This window comes from Chlorocebus sabaeus, chromosome 12 (assembly GCF_047675955.1).
Source record: "Chlorocebus sabaeus isolate Y175 chromosome 12, mChlSab1.0.hap1, whole genome shotgun sequence".
Lineage (NCBI taxonomy): Eukaryota > Metazoa > Chordata > Mammalia > Primates > Cercopithecidae > Chlorocebus > Chlorocebus sabaeus.
In genome coordinates, this window is record NC_132915.1 from 8574927 (window position 1) to 8589524 (window position 14598).

General features: G+C 51.6%; 1 protein-coding gene and 1 pseudogene across 6 annotated transcripts in view; one reads left to right on the plus strand and one right to left on the minus strand.

The window, feature by feature from the left end:
• The window catches only part of SEMA4D (semaphorin 4D), a 120009-nt gene that overhangs the window by 33507 nt on the left and 71904 nt on the right, over positions 1–14598 (plus strand). For 4 of the 6 annotated variants that reach the window (XM_037998609.2, XM_007969709.3, XM_007969713.3 and 1 more), the window contains exon 2: positions 7395–7460. The gene's annotated coding sequence lies outside the window, so the exon portion shown is untranslated. Of the gene's footprint in view, positions 1–1382; positions 1462–7394; positions 7461–14598 lie in introns of all 6 variants that reach the window. The other 2 variants (XM_073021452.1, XM_073021450.1) reach the window with 1 other exon arrangement.
• Positions 12172–14182, minus strand: LOC103219726 (proliferation-associated protein 2G4-like; annotated as a pseudogene).

Consider the following 14598-nt stretch of genomic DNA (forward strand, 5'->3'; position numbering starts at 1 on the left):
GGGCTTGGTTGATAAGATGGGTTAAGCATGTTCCACTGTGGCTTTCCCACTGCAAATGCAGGGAGTAGCTATTCAAAGATTCTGAAAAGAATATAGCAGCAGGTGGTTTGGGGAGGAAGATTAGAATTGCAAGTATTCCTCTATTGAGCATGAGTCTGCCGTTTTTCCCCATCTGGTATTCCCCAGGCTGAACTCAAGACGTTGGAAACCTGGAAGTGGGTATGGGGATGCAGAGAAGAGAGTGCTAGAAGCCTTCTTTCTCTCTCTCTTTCTTTCCTTCCTTCCTTCCTTCCTTCCTTCCTTCCTTCCTTCCTTCCTTCCTTCCTTCCTTCCTTCCTTCCTTCCCTCCCTCCCTCCCTCCCTCCCTCTCTTTCCCTCCCTTTCTCTCGCTTTCTTCTCTCCCCTCCTCTCCTGCCCTCCCCTCTCCTCCCCTCCTTTCTTTCCAGCAGCCTTGATCTTTTTCCCAGCTGGAGTGCAGTGACATGATCACAGCTCTCTGCAGCCTCAAACTCCCAGGCTCATGTGATCCACCTGCCTCACCCTCCCAAGTAGCTGGGACTACACGTGCATGCCACCACACCCAGCTAATTTTTTTTTAATTTGTAGAGACAGGCACTCGCTTTGTTGCCTTGGCTGGTCTTGAACTCCTGGCTTCAAGTGATCCTCCCGCCTTGGCCTCCTAAAATACTGGGATTACAGGCATGAGCCACTGCCTCTGGCTGGAACAGCTCTAAATAGGAGGTGGTGTTGGCTTCTTGTTGTTTTGAGTTGTTTGCTGTAGACTGGTATTGGGGAATTTTTACTCCTTCAAATTGAAAACATTCCATCATTTTGCCAAAAACAACCCCACCTATTTTGTAAAGAAAACACGGCTCTCCTTATGTGGGTATGGCACAGGGAAAAAACATTTCCACATTTTATCATTTTATCACATTTCCACATTTTATCAGTCGCTTGCCTGCTGCTGCTCACATCAGTGTGATAAAGGGAGCGCGCTGGTGGCCACTTCCCTGGGAGCCTGCTTCTCTGTGGAAGCTGGCCTTGTGGACTTTCGTGCCATACATTAATGTGTAGATGATAGTCTTAGTTACTGTGAATTATAATAGCACCATATTTAAATTTTGGACTGAGTTAGCCAGACGATCTATACCTGTGAGAAATCAAGTTTCAAGAATCTGCAACACACTCACGCCAAGTGATTTCTGGCATTTCTTTCTGGGTGTGCAGACCGCTCCGGGCAGAGAGGGAGTGGCGTTAGCCCCACTTCAGCAAAGTCTGAGAATTTCCCTTCTTAACCCAAACCATGTTTAATAAATCACTAGGAAAAGCAGGTTGGTAAAACTCATTCTAGCCTTCTTAAAATTATCCATTTGTTGTTCCAGAAATACACATCAGGCCAGCCACAGTGGCTCACACCTGTAATCCCAGCACTTTGGGAGACCAAGGCAGGCGGATCATGAGGTCAGTAGTTCGAGACCAGCCTGACCAACATGGTGAAACCCCGTCTCTACTAAAAATTCAAAAATTAGCCGGGCATAGTGGCACGTGCCTGTAACCCCAGCTACTCAGGAGGCTGAGGCAGGAGAATCGCTTGAACCCAGAAGGTGGAGGTTGCAGTGAGCTGAGATCATACCACTACACTCCAGCCTGGGAGGCAGAGTGAGACTCCGTCTCAAAAAAAAAAAAAAAAGAAAGAAATACACATTGGCCCTAGGATTCAGGCTTCCCAGGACTCTGGGGGTTTAGGATGTCCAGGACACCATGATTTCTATCCATATGCTACTCTCCTAGTATAGAAGAAAAATGTTTGGAGGTTTATTCTGGCAGCCTTCCTGTGGTGCCCACACCTGTCCTGGGAGGGCGATGAGTCACGATTGCCTCCTCAGTGGTCAGGACTCAGAACTGCAGCCATTTGCTCGCGGCCATCCATGTGAAAGACGCACACATACAATTTGGAGCCAGACTGCTGCTTTACCTATTGATGTGCTCCTCTCTATGGGGGACTTTTCAGTTTCACAGAGTCAAGCGTATATGGGGTGAAACGTTTTGTTGGGATTACTGGTCCCAATGTCTGCTCGTTGCCCATAGCTAAGAGGTGCCCTTGTAAGGTTCCTGATATCCCTGGCATGCTGCTTGCTAGAAAAGTCATTGACAGCAGGGAGGGGCTCACACTTGCACACCACCTCAAGCCTTGTGATTATTTTCTCTGGTCATTTTGTAGGAGGAGAGTGGCTTCCTGCTTTAATCTGCATTTTTCTGACCTCCAGTGAGATACACATTTTCTTTCCTGCGTTCAGTTGCAGTTTGCAGTAATCTTAGAAGAGAGACCTTGGGGCTTCATGAGCGTGCTGAGGGGCCCGGCAGAGTCCCCGAGCGTGACTGTAGGATTAGGTGGTGGGGTTGTCTGCCTTGGGAGACCTCTCTCTCCTGCAGGGTGTATGGGACAGCAGGTCATCCTCCCCCTCGGTGTGCGTGGTGGCCACATATGAGGCTGGGTGTCATTTTCAGCTGGCCCTGCCAAGCCCTGCCTGTCTGCAGGAGGAGGGCAGCTTACACAAAATGCCCAGTGTGCTGAGTTCCACGCTGGAGGGCATGGGTTCTCCCGGGCGTGTAGGATGCCCATGTCTGTGAGGCGTGTGGTTCACCTTCAGTGTTGCTTCTCCCCTTTTTCCTTGCTCTGCGGCCTCCAGGACCAGCTGTGCATGTGAGGCTGGGGTATCTCTGACATATTCCTGAACCATCTCATGAGCTGTTGGGCTGAACCGGCGGAACCTCAGTTAAACCTGTGAGTACCGGTCTCACAGGAGGCAGAATCAAAGCTCTCACCTGTGCCTCCAGTACACGGGTGTGTGACACGGTTGGGAGTCTCACGTTGTTTGTAATCAGTAAGCAGTTGTCAAATAAAAAATCCAGACTTAGTAAGAAAAGGCTTTCTTAGGAGTATGCAAAGGAGGGAATGGACTATCACAGTAGGGGCCGGGGCCTGGCCACACGCTGACCATGAGATCACGCGTGTCTCAAAGGTTACGCCAAAGCGCTTTTCTTTGTAGGGTGGTGTAGATGAGGCTTAGAAGAACCAGAGATGGGATATGGGATGAGGGTGGCAGGGTCAGAGGATGCGTTACTGTTTCTCAGGCCAGCTGTTTCTCAGGAAGGGCTGCGCTGGCTCCGTGGGGCCCAAGGGGCCTGAAGGAGGACAGAATGAAGCAAGGTTTGGTTATGAGCATTTTGTTGTGAGTGATCGGGAGCGGGTGGGGGATGCACGGTGCCACTGGTCATGGAGAGACGCAGAGCAGGCATTGGCGGGTTTCTGTGTCTGGCCTCGTCCTGGGTGGATGGGGTTATCGTGAGCCTTGGCTCGGTCCTGTGGGGAGGGGTTTTTTTGTAGTGGTTGTTTCTGGAGCACAGTGGGCAGGGGATTTCTTACCTCCTGCTGTTTTCTAGGAGCACATGGCATTGTTGCAGGTGTCACCCAGAGTTTTACACAGAATAGAGCGTGTTATTTGGTAACTGGATGCTGGCCTGGGCTCCCTCGTGTTAGCCACATAGGCCCTCAAATCTCAGCCTAGGTCTTGTGGCGTGTGGGCCTTTCTGATCAGCTGAGGACCTTGGTCCCTGCTTCTAGGTAGGGCATTTGAGCCAGGTGGAGACAGGAAGGAAGGTGCCTGCCACACAGGGGCAGCCCCCAAGGCTTGCAGGGAGGACGAGGGTCAGCCCCCTTTGGGACCCAGGGCTGAGCAGGGACAGCTGCAGGGAAGAGGCTCTGGGTCTGCAGGGGGCTTCTCATCCCTCCAGGAGGATAAGACCCTCAGGAGTGTTAATAAGACTCCCCTGCAACACCCTTGCGGGCTCTTCCTCACCTTGATGTGCTCCTGCCTTATCAGCATCTCACTCCCTGAAATGACTCTCCAGTTATTTCTTTGCATCCTCAGGAGGGCCAGGGACTTTTGATGCAGCTTGGCACACAGAAGGAGCAAAAAGCATTCACTGATGGAATGAATGAGCCACATCCAAACCCTGACTCCCTTAAGATGCCCCAGGGACCAGACGCTGTTCACTGGAACTGCAGCAGCATCACCTGAGGACCCATTAGAAATGCATGTTCTTGGGCCCCCCCAGAGCACTACCAGGCTTGGGCTCCAACTGGGGCCCAGAGATCTGGCATGCAGATCCTTGCCTGGGGCTCTGCTCCAGGCTGCAGTATGAGAACCACTGACCAGAGGCCCATGGGGTCTCCAGGAGGCTGCGATGGCTCAGAACCTGCCTCTGAGCTGCTGAGGAGGAAGGAGGTGATTCTTTCCCCAGCGTGTGAGTGGGTGGGGATGCTGGGCTGCCGCTCCCTCGGGAAGAGAATAAGGACCATGTGCAGTGTGTGTGTGAGTGTGCGTGTGTGGGCAGGCACATGTGTGTAGGTAGGTGTGTACATGAGTACATGTGGGTGTGTGTAGTATGTCTATATGAGTGTGCATGTAGGTACATATGTTTGTGCATGTGTTTGTGTGTGTGTGTATCCATGTGGGCATATGTATCCATGTGTGTATATGAGTGTGTGTTTAGGTGTATAGGTGTGCATGTATGTGTGTGCATATACGTGTATGCATGTGTGTGTGCTTGAGTGTGTATGGATGTGCGTGTTTGGATGTATATATGTGCATATGTACATATGTGTGTCTCTGTAGGTTTGTGTGTGATTTTGTATGTGAATATACATGTGTGCTTACAGGGGTGGGTGTTTGTGTGGTGTACCTGTGTGGATGGGTGTATACGTGTGTGCATGTAAGTGTGGGTAGATGTGTGTCTGCATGGATGGGTGTCTGTGTGCCTGTGTGCCTGCATGTAATGCATGTTTGTGGCATGTGTGTGGCGTGTGTGGCAGGCAGTCTTTTAGGTGGGCCCAGGAAGGGAACTGTGTGACCTGCCGTGAGTTGACCTTCCTTAGACTGTATGCACCGTGTGGAATTTGTAGGTTCCACTAAAGAAAAGGGGTGGTGCTCAGTGGGTGACTGTGGTACGTGTCTGTTGCAGTGTGCAGGGTACAAATGGCAGTAATACGGAAACTCAGAAATGTAGGGACCAAGTTGCCTTCGGATCCCTGGGCCGCTGCACAGCATGAAAAACCTGTTACTGCTCTCTGGACTGTCCTCCCAAAAGCCCGTGTTTCCTGTGCAGCCACGCACACGCATACATAAGGCCACCATGGAGTGGTGGGCTTGCCCTGGCCGCCCCTCCACGGCCTGCCTTTTTATTCTGGCTTGGGCAGTTCCCTTTCCACACAAGGTAACCTCCTCAGGGTTTCTTTTTTGTTTTTTCTTGTTTGTTTGTTTGTTTGAGATCCAGTCTTGCTCTGTCGACCAGGCTGGAGTGCAGTGGCACGATCTCAGCTCACTGCAGCCTCCGGCTCCTGGGTTCTAGCGATTCTCCTGCCTCAGTCTCCCAAGTAGCTGGGACTACAGGCGTGTACCACCATGCCCAGCTATTTTTTTGTATTTTTAGTAGAGATGGGGTTTCACCGTGTTAGCCAGGATGGTCTCGATCTCCTGACCTAGTGATCCGCCCACCTTGGCCTCCCAAAGGGCTGGGATTACAGGCATGAGCCGCTGCACCTGGCCTGTTTTTTTGTTTATTTGCTTTTTTTGAGACAGGGCCTCACTGTGTTGCACAGGCTGGAGTACGGTGGCACAGTCATAGCTCACTGCAGCTTGACATCCTGGGCTCAAGCAATCCTCCCACCTCAGCCTCTTGTGTAGCTGGGACTACAGGCATATGTCACCATGCCTGGCTAACTTAATGTTTTGTAGGGATGGGGTCTCACTCTGTTGTCCAGGCTGGTCTTGAACTTCTGGGCACAGGCGATCCTCCCATGTTGGCCTCCCAAAGTGCTGGGATTACAGGCGTGAGCCACTGTGCCCGGCTGACCTCCTTGTTCTTTGTAATGGGTGCACAGACTTCAGTGTTTGGATAGACCATTTATTTGATTCTGGCCGGCTGCTGATGGACTTTGAAGGTTTCCATGGCTTTGCTGTGATGCGGGAAGCACCCTCGCGGTGTAGCTTTGTGTCCGAGTGGAATGTGATTCAGGAGCATCCCGAGTGTCACAGTCAGGTCACACTGGGTCTGCTACCCCACTGTCGGGCGCCGGTTTCCCCGCCTCATCGTGGGCTCTGGTTGCTCAGCTCTGTAGGTTGCTGCTCATCAGAAAGATGAAAACAACCGTCCTGCTTCAGTTGGTTTCTTTCATCGTTAATGACATCGAACAGCTTGTCCCTTCACTTGCCATTTGCGGCTCTGTGCCCTGTGGGTGGGGACTTTGCGATGCTCACTCCCTGCTTCAGGAGGCCAGTGACGAAGGAAGGAGCCCTTTACGTTTTCTCAGCGTGTTGACTCAGGTTTCTCCTTTATGCAGGGGCATTAGTAAGCCTTCCCCTACTTTTAAGATTGTTTTTTAAAAAAAAACAAATCCTCCCAGCTGGACGTGGTGGCTCACGCCTGTAATCCCAGCACTTTGGGCCGAGGCGGGCGGATCACTTTAGGTCAGGAGTTCAAGCCTGGCTAACATGGTGAAACCCCATCTCTACTAAAAAAAATACAAAAATCAACCGGGTGTGGTGGCATGCGCCTGTAAGCTCAGCTACTCAGGAGGCTAAGGCAGGAGAATCGCTGAACCCGGGAGGCAGAGGTTGCAGTGAGTTGAGATTGCACCACTGCACTCCAGCCTGGAGACACAGCAAGACTGTCTCAAAAAGAAAAACCCTCCCAAATTCTGGTTCCTGTTTGGATTCTTCTTTTCTTCTCTCTCTCTTCCTTGCCCTCTTTCTCCTCCCCTTCTTCTTCTCCTGATTTTGGTTTTTAAGTATGTAATTAATTTTAAAACTTAAAAAGTGTTAGAATATTGAGTACTAACACTGACATTGCCTTCATATGTGATTTTAAATTAGGGACTGATTTGGAGCTTTGTGCTACAGTGTCCTTCTTGACTACGCCTTCACTGGGGGTCACAGGGTTTCTGGGTAAGGCCTTGGCGCACCCTGGCTGCCTCCTGCACTAGAGCTCACGCTCAGCGATTGTGTGCTGTGCCAAGGAAAGGCTCTCTGCCAAGTTGGTGCCTGGCCAGGAGCAGAGGGGAGGAGAGAGATGGGTAGGGTGAAGGAAGGTGCAGATGATGGCTCCCTCCCAGTTCTTGCTAATCCTTGTCCGTTAGCTGTGATGCCTCCCCTGGTCTCACCTGGCCAGGTAAGCTGTACCCTGTGACTGACGGTTCTCTAGGATGATGCTCTTGCAGTCCTTGGGAGACATTTTTGGCACAGTGTTGGGGTATGGAATTGTGTGTATGTATATTGTAAAGGAATCTGGTAGTTTATCCTGCTAAAATGCACCCTTTTCTAACTCTGTTTCAGACTCTGCTAACACCAGATAGTAGAAAGAAACTGTGTGCTGAAATGTGTGACGACACTGACGGTTTGGTAAGTGATGGCGTCTGCCTGAGAGCCATGGTTCCTTTTGGGATTGGCTCTTCAGAAGGTCTTGTCCTGGTGTTCCAGCCCTCAGTCAGCAGCGATGCCTGTTCACCGTGTGACCTGCCGGGCAGGTGTCTGGAGAGTGAGGGAGGAAGGCCTGTCTCCGGAAGCTCAGGTGGTTCTGCCTGGAGTGGTCAGGGTCTGTTTAGGGGATGCGGCTGTAGAGGAATTCAGAGTGGGTGGGGGCAGGGGAGGCAATGAGCAAGGTGGTGCTGGGTGTGGCTTGTTTGGTGGTGAGCCCAGTGCCCAGCCTCAGCACCGGCTTCCCTGGCAGGAAGGGAAGGGCCCCAGTTGAGGAGGTGCCCCTGCCTAGACTGTCCCCTGAAGACTGGTACGCCTAGGAGTTCATATTGGGTTGTTGAAGATGGTCTTTCACCCTACCCTAGGGGTCTTCGGGAGCTGGTGGGCAGTTGCTCTACTTCTGTCCACTAATTCATACCCCCCATGCCCCATGTTCAGGGAGGTCTGGGGAAGACAGTAGCTTGGGCTGGGGTGAGGTGGACAGGGACAGCTCCCCAGGCTGCCGCACCCTGCTCCCACCCCTTCCCTTCAAATGTTCAGAGTGGAAGAAGGGTCTCCTTGTTGTCTGAGATTCCAGAGCACCAGGCCACACGGGCCCTGCCACAGGCAGCATGTGGGTGTGAGTCCGCATGTCATGGCAACCCTAGAGGGCACTGGGCCCTCCCTGTCATGGATGAGGCCATGGAGGCACAGCGTGATGAACTGATGTGGTTGTAGGCTATGACCCAGGCCACCCATTTTCTCTGGCCCCATCCCCACCCCCTCCCAACTGTTGGGATGGGGCTGCCCGCCCTGCAGGGCTGCTGGGCCACAGGCTGGCCCGCCACTTCATGGGTTCAGTTTCCTTCTCTGTAAATGTGAAGAGGCATAGCCACCCTGGTAGCTTCCTCGAGGGGCGGGGCTTCCTCACCTGTGCTGGGCACACGCCTGGGCGGAGTCCTGTGCCAGGGCCCCACTGGGTCAGCTCGGGGCTGGGGGTGCTGTGGCATGGCTGTGCCTTTCTGCCACCCCGAGGGTGGCCTGGGCTGGCACAGGACATGTCCTTGTGCTGTGCAGGATTGTAGGCTCCGGGGGCTCACCCTGTGCAGAATGCCACCCTCAGCCTCACACCCTGCCGTCACCATGGGGCACCGACTTCAGTTTGACACTCTCACTGGGCGTGGGAGGTGCCCTCGGTAGCCCCAGAGGGACTGTCTTTGGCTCAGCAGCCACCTGTGCAGGTCTCTCATTTCCAGCTTGTTTACATGCTCAGATGGAACCAGAAGAGAAGAGGTCATCAGAAGAAGCTGCTCTGTTTGATTTGGTGGAGGGCCCACCTGTCCAGGGCCCCCAAGGCCCACTCCTGCTAGATCTGGTGTGGAAATAGAGTAGGAAGTGAAAATCTTGGGGGGCTGACCCCGTCAGGCACACCAAGCGGGGGAGCCTCTGCTACTTCTACGCCACCTTCCGTGGCCACTCCTGGAGATGTGGATTAAAGGTTGATGCAGGTGTGTCTGTGTTAGAAGGTGTTTCCAGATGTGACTTTAGCTGTAAGAAGCAGGATATGTAAGTCCTTGTGTCCCCTTTAGAAAGCCAGGTTGTGACTCCTACTGCCTCAGGGGTGCCTCGGCCCTCCTGGTCTTGCCCAGGCTGGGATCTTCCTGGCTGCAGCTTTCACATCATAGATAGTCTACATACACAAGACCATTTGCAAAGGACATACTGAAGATTAAGACATATATCCTATCGAGACCATCCTGGCTAACATGGTGAAACCCCATCTCTACTACAAATACAAAAAATTAGCAGGGCGTGGTGGCAGGCACCTGTAGTCCCAGCTACTTGGGAGGCTGAGGCAGGAGAATGGCATGAACCTGGGAGGTGGAGCTTGCAGTGAGCCGAGATCACGCCACTGCACTGCAGCCTGGGTGACAGAGCGAGACTCCGTCTCAAAAAAAAAAAAAAAGACATGTATTCTAGAACTTGGGTTGAAGTGGAAGCAAAAATAACTTTTAAGGGACTTTTCCCAGTGTGAAGTGGCTCATATAAGCAGCTTTGCCGCCCTTTGGGTGGGGACAAAGCAGGCACTGTGGTTCCCAGTGTCACTGTGAGCCAGGCCCTCTGATGCTGGCTCCTGGAGAGAGGACAGTCTCCACAGGAACCTGACCGTCAGGGCTGTGTGTCCACCCAGCGAGGGCTGGGACTAGGTGGTTCCAGGAATCCTGGCTTAGATTGGTCTGGGGTGCTGGGGTCCTTACTGCAGGCCTGTTGGACATGACTGGGAACACAGCCTGGGGGCCATCAGCTTCCAGCAGCTTCCCCCAGAAGCATATAACAGGCAGCAAAGGGCTCTGCATCCTCAGAGGAGGGAGCACAGGTTGGCTTGGACATCTGTAGCGGGGAGCCAGAGAGCCACAGGATACAATGCTATGTCTTGCTTGTGACTTCTTAGACCCAAACTCTTACACTTGCATGTGCTTATGGGGAGTTGAGTGCAGAAAGTGAATTCCTTTGGGTTTGGTTGTTGTTTTAATACCACCTGCATTTAAGCTCTTCCTTCTTAATTTCAAACAACCCTGTAGTCTTTATAAAGTGCACTGTGTGGGTGCTGCCCAGCCTCCCTAGGGTCTGAGTGTGCCCCACTGCTTGGAGGCAGGGCTGCTTCACCTGCGCTGGGATGGAGCCCTGTTCACAGGAGCTGGGCTTTATTTTTAGCAGGTACAGTTCCACGTCTCACAGAGCTGAGAGCAGAAAGACTGTAGATTTAATTAAATGACACTGAAAGGGGAGGTAATTACTTCTGCATGTTTCAGGAGGCCCAGGAGGGTGTCCCAGGTCCTCTGCTGCAGCCCTGTGAGGCTGTTACCTGGAAAACGCCCAGGACCCCATCCCTGATGGGCACTCAGGGTCCTGGGCATTGCTCTGACTAATGATGAACGATGTGAGCTTTCTTCTCTGAAGCCTGGCTTTGGAGATAAGCCATGCAGTCTAGAGACAGTGCAGCAGGTCACTGCAGAGGAAGCATGGTCAGGCTCTGCATCCCAAAGCTGCTTTAACAGGACAGGACACCGGGCGTGGTGGCTCATGCCTGTAATCCCAGCACTTTGGGAGGCTGAGACGGGTGGATCATCTGAGGTCGGGAGTTCGAGACCAATCTGGCCAACATAGCAAAACCCCCGTCTCTACCAGCCGGGCATGATGGCTCATGTCTGTAATCTCAGCCACTTGGGAGGCTGAGGCAGGAGAATCGCTTGAAACCAGTAGGCGGAGGTGGTTGTGAGCTGAGATCGCGCCATGGCACTCCAGCCTGGGCGACAGACCGAAAAGACTGGGCATGGTGGCTCATGCCTGTAATTCCAGCACTTTGGGAGGCTGAGGCTGGCGGATCACAAGGTCAGGAGATCAAGACCATCATGGCTAACATGGTGAAACCTCATCTCTACTAAAAATACAAAAAATTAGCCGGGCGTGGTAGCGGATGCCTGTAGTCCCAGCTACTCAGGAAGCTGAGGCAGGAGAATGATGTGAACCCGGGAGGCAGAGCTTGTAGTGCCGAGATCCCGCCACTGCACTCCAGCCTGGGCAACAGCGAGACTCTGTCTCAAAAAACAAGAAAACAAAACAAAACAAAAAAACAAGTCAGGACATGTAGGGTACTAGCACCATCCAGCTGCCTCTTGCACAGAGGAGGGGCCAGCGGCCAAGGGTTCATTTATAGTAACCAGAAGCTTCCACACCCTCAACACACTCAGATCCATAGCACCTCCTCCTACCAGTGGCTGTGTGGGTGGTACTGCCTCCCTAGGCCTCATAGGGTCCCTGTTCAGTATCCTAGCTGGACACCACGCCTGACACGGAGCACCAGAAGTGTGACTGATCAGAGCCGAGATACTTCGAGCAGTTAAAGAGAGTTTGCACACAGAAGGCAAGATGCACTCCCTTGTTCATGACCTGCGTGCATGACGCGCAGAAGGAGTGTATTTTGGATGTGTATTGGGTTAGATAAAATATATGACTAAAGCAAACTTAGTCTTTTTTTTAATGAGCAAATCCAGATTTATTTTAATGTCGTGTCATTGTCAATGTGTTTAAAAACCTCATAAGTTAGTGGGAGCCCTAGTTTCCTGGGACGGCATGCCAGAGGTACTGAAATTTGTCGCCTTTCTCTACAAACCCCCAGCAATCCAATCCAAGTCCGTAGCTTCAGAAAGCCAGGAGTCGTATCTTCAGTCAGTCTACTCCTCTGGTTCTCGGTTTTTCTTTCAAGGGAGGGAGATCACAGTGTTTCAAACAGGGAACAAAACCAGTTGAGCTTCCAGCTCGGGTTTGTGTAAGATGGAGCGAGGGGAGACCCACTCCAGAGAAAAGGGTAAGGTGGAGATGGATTATTTCTTTACAGCTTTGTGAAAATGGAAGAAAAAAGATTGACAAATGAGGATCCATTTCACAGATGAGAATCGCTTCATAAATGAAGGCTCCAGCTCCTAAAATGGTAGGGGCCTGACTGGACAGCCTGAATCAGATGAGGAGTCGGCCACACTGAATAAAAACAATCGGAGAAATAATCCTCCTAATTTTGAAGCCAGATAAAATACTTGAGGAGAATGGAAAAGAGAGGAAAAAGTTCCAAACAGATGAAAAAATGCTGACGTCAGAGTAGTATAAAAAAATTCGACCGAGTTTTCGGTGGTGGTGGCTAATTTAGTCCTGTTCTGTTGTAGGGTCACAAACTTTGACCAAACAGAGAGTAGTAGAAAAGGCTAGAAAGAGGGGCTTGAAGACGATGAATTTTGACTCCTGATTTTATTATTTAATTTCTTTTTTTCATTTAAAGTAGTCTTCTGTGGTTGGGAAGCCTCGCCTCCCAAGACCAGAGTCAGATGCTGGTTGTTGTTGGAAGGGGGTGGGTTGGGGAACTGGGGTGGGGGCAGGGAGACCCCTGCTCTGCTGGTGGTCCTAGGTGGAGAAGAACTGCACTTAACAGAGTCTGGGGTGTGGTGGGACGGGGATGAGGCAGGAGCAGCAAGCTGGGGAGATGGGACCCACCTCAGTCCCCAGCTTCATTTTCTTCTAATGTTTCCCCAGTGGTGGCATTCTCTGCAGTCTTGGAGGCCTTCTTTTTTTTCTTTTTCTGGGTTTTTCGACTTGCAGAATTCTGGAGGAGGGTCTTTAGCTCTGCATCCTGGACCTCCATCTCAGACTTATGGGGGTCAGGCTGGAAGGGACCACTGGTTATCCGCATGGGGCCACTGGGCATGAGCAGAACTGTAAATTTAAACTGGGCAGCACATTCCCCCTCCTTCTCATAGAGAACATTAAAGGGTTGCAGCAGTCCATGCTTGGGGTACTCCACCACACCCATCCGAGCCTTCTTCTCATCTTCACATGCTTGGAAAGTAAACAGCGTAGTATCAAAATGCCTTTCCACCTCACTGAAGAAGGCACGTCAGGTTTTCATTTTCAGTCCATACTGTTTGGAGGGGTCATGTTTGTAAATAGTGGTTCTGTGTCCTGCATCCTTGGCCTTTCCCTCTCCTGAGCTGACGAGAACATCCACAGCATATGCTTCATGTACCTCAAATTCAGCTTTTTCACGGTCCTTCTTCTGCTGGTCTGTGGGATTCTGGGTAATGTTTTTTTCTCCATCGATGACATACTGCTTCAACTGGTGTGACAGGCATACCTTTTGTTGGCGTGCAGTTAAATGAGTGGGCAGCTTTGTTCCCGGCTTCTGTCACTTGTGTGTTCTGATTTCCAGGTTTGACCAGGCACAGGGCAGCTTCAGCACAATGGTGAGCTGCCTTAATAACATCTGCTTTCCTCCCTGTTATTTGGGTCCCCTGAGCTACGTCAACCACAGAAGTATGAGCTACATTAGTGGTGAAGCCGTCCGCAGGGACCCCGAGGTAAATTTTTACCAAGTCACCTTTCTTGAGAATATAATCCTGGCCACTCTTCAAAGGGGAGAAGTGACATACACAGTTATTTACCGAAATGCTGGTGGGAAAAGCAGTACCTTTCTTCGTTTCCTTTTTTTTTTTTTTTTTTTGAGACGAAGTCTGTCTCTCCCAGTCTGGAGTGCAGTGCAGCGGCACCGTCTCAGCTCACTGCAAGCTCTGCCTCCAGGGTTCACGCCATTCTCCTACCTCAGCCTCCCGAGTAGCTGGAACTACAGGTGTCTGCCACCACGCCTGGCTAATTTTTTTGTATTTTTAGTAGAGATGAGGTTTGACCGTGTTAGCCAGGATGGTCTCGATCTCCTGACCTTGTGATCCACCCATCTCGGCCTCCCAAAGTGCTGGGATTACAGGCTTGAGCCACCGCGCCCGGTTCTTCATATCCTTTTCTTTCTTGAAGATGTTCCCTGTTTCTTGCATAATGATGGCATCACTTTTCTCACCGAGGCTCAGCACTGGCACACCTGAGCTGGATGCTTCCACCAAGGACCAAGTGCCCTGTTGGTGATGTCGCCCCCCATCTTCTACCTGGTCATGACCAGGTCCTTGGCGATAGTTTGCTCCTGCTGCTTGTCCTCACCCGACATCTTCCTGCCACCACCACTGCAGCCTCGTTTCCCCTGAGCCGCTGCTCTGCCTCCCTTCCCAGTCGCAAGCTGTGGTTAGAGCTCCCTCAATCCTCGAGGAGAGGGTGAGCAAAAGCCACAAACTTAGTGTTTTAGCGTGACTTCTGGGAACATCTGAAATTATACCTGTGGCTTGCCTGGTAGGTGTAGGATCTAAACTGTTCTTTGGTGCCCTTGGATTTGACTTCCTCTCCTGTCCAGGCCCCGCCCCGGTAGTTGGGAGCTAGTGACTTGTAACAACCTTATCAGGCTTTGAGAGTGTTTTTAGCCAGCTTTAAGTGCTATTATTTTGCATTTATGCAGACAATTACAAAATGGCCTGCTGGGCCTTACCAAATAGCCCGGTTTCACCACTGAGATTGTACGTCTGCAGGGCTCCCTGGCCTGTGCTTTCAGTGAGCACACCCATCCCCAAAAGGCCCCGCGCTGTCCAGGCTTCTGTCTCCCTTGTTTTCTGTGGGTAAGACTTACACAGTGGATTTGCTGCTGATTTTCCGTGTC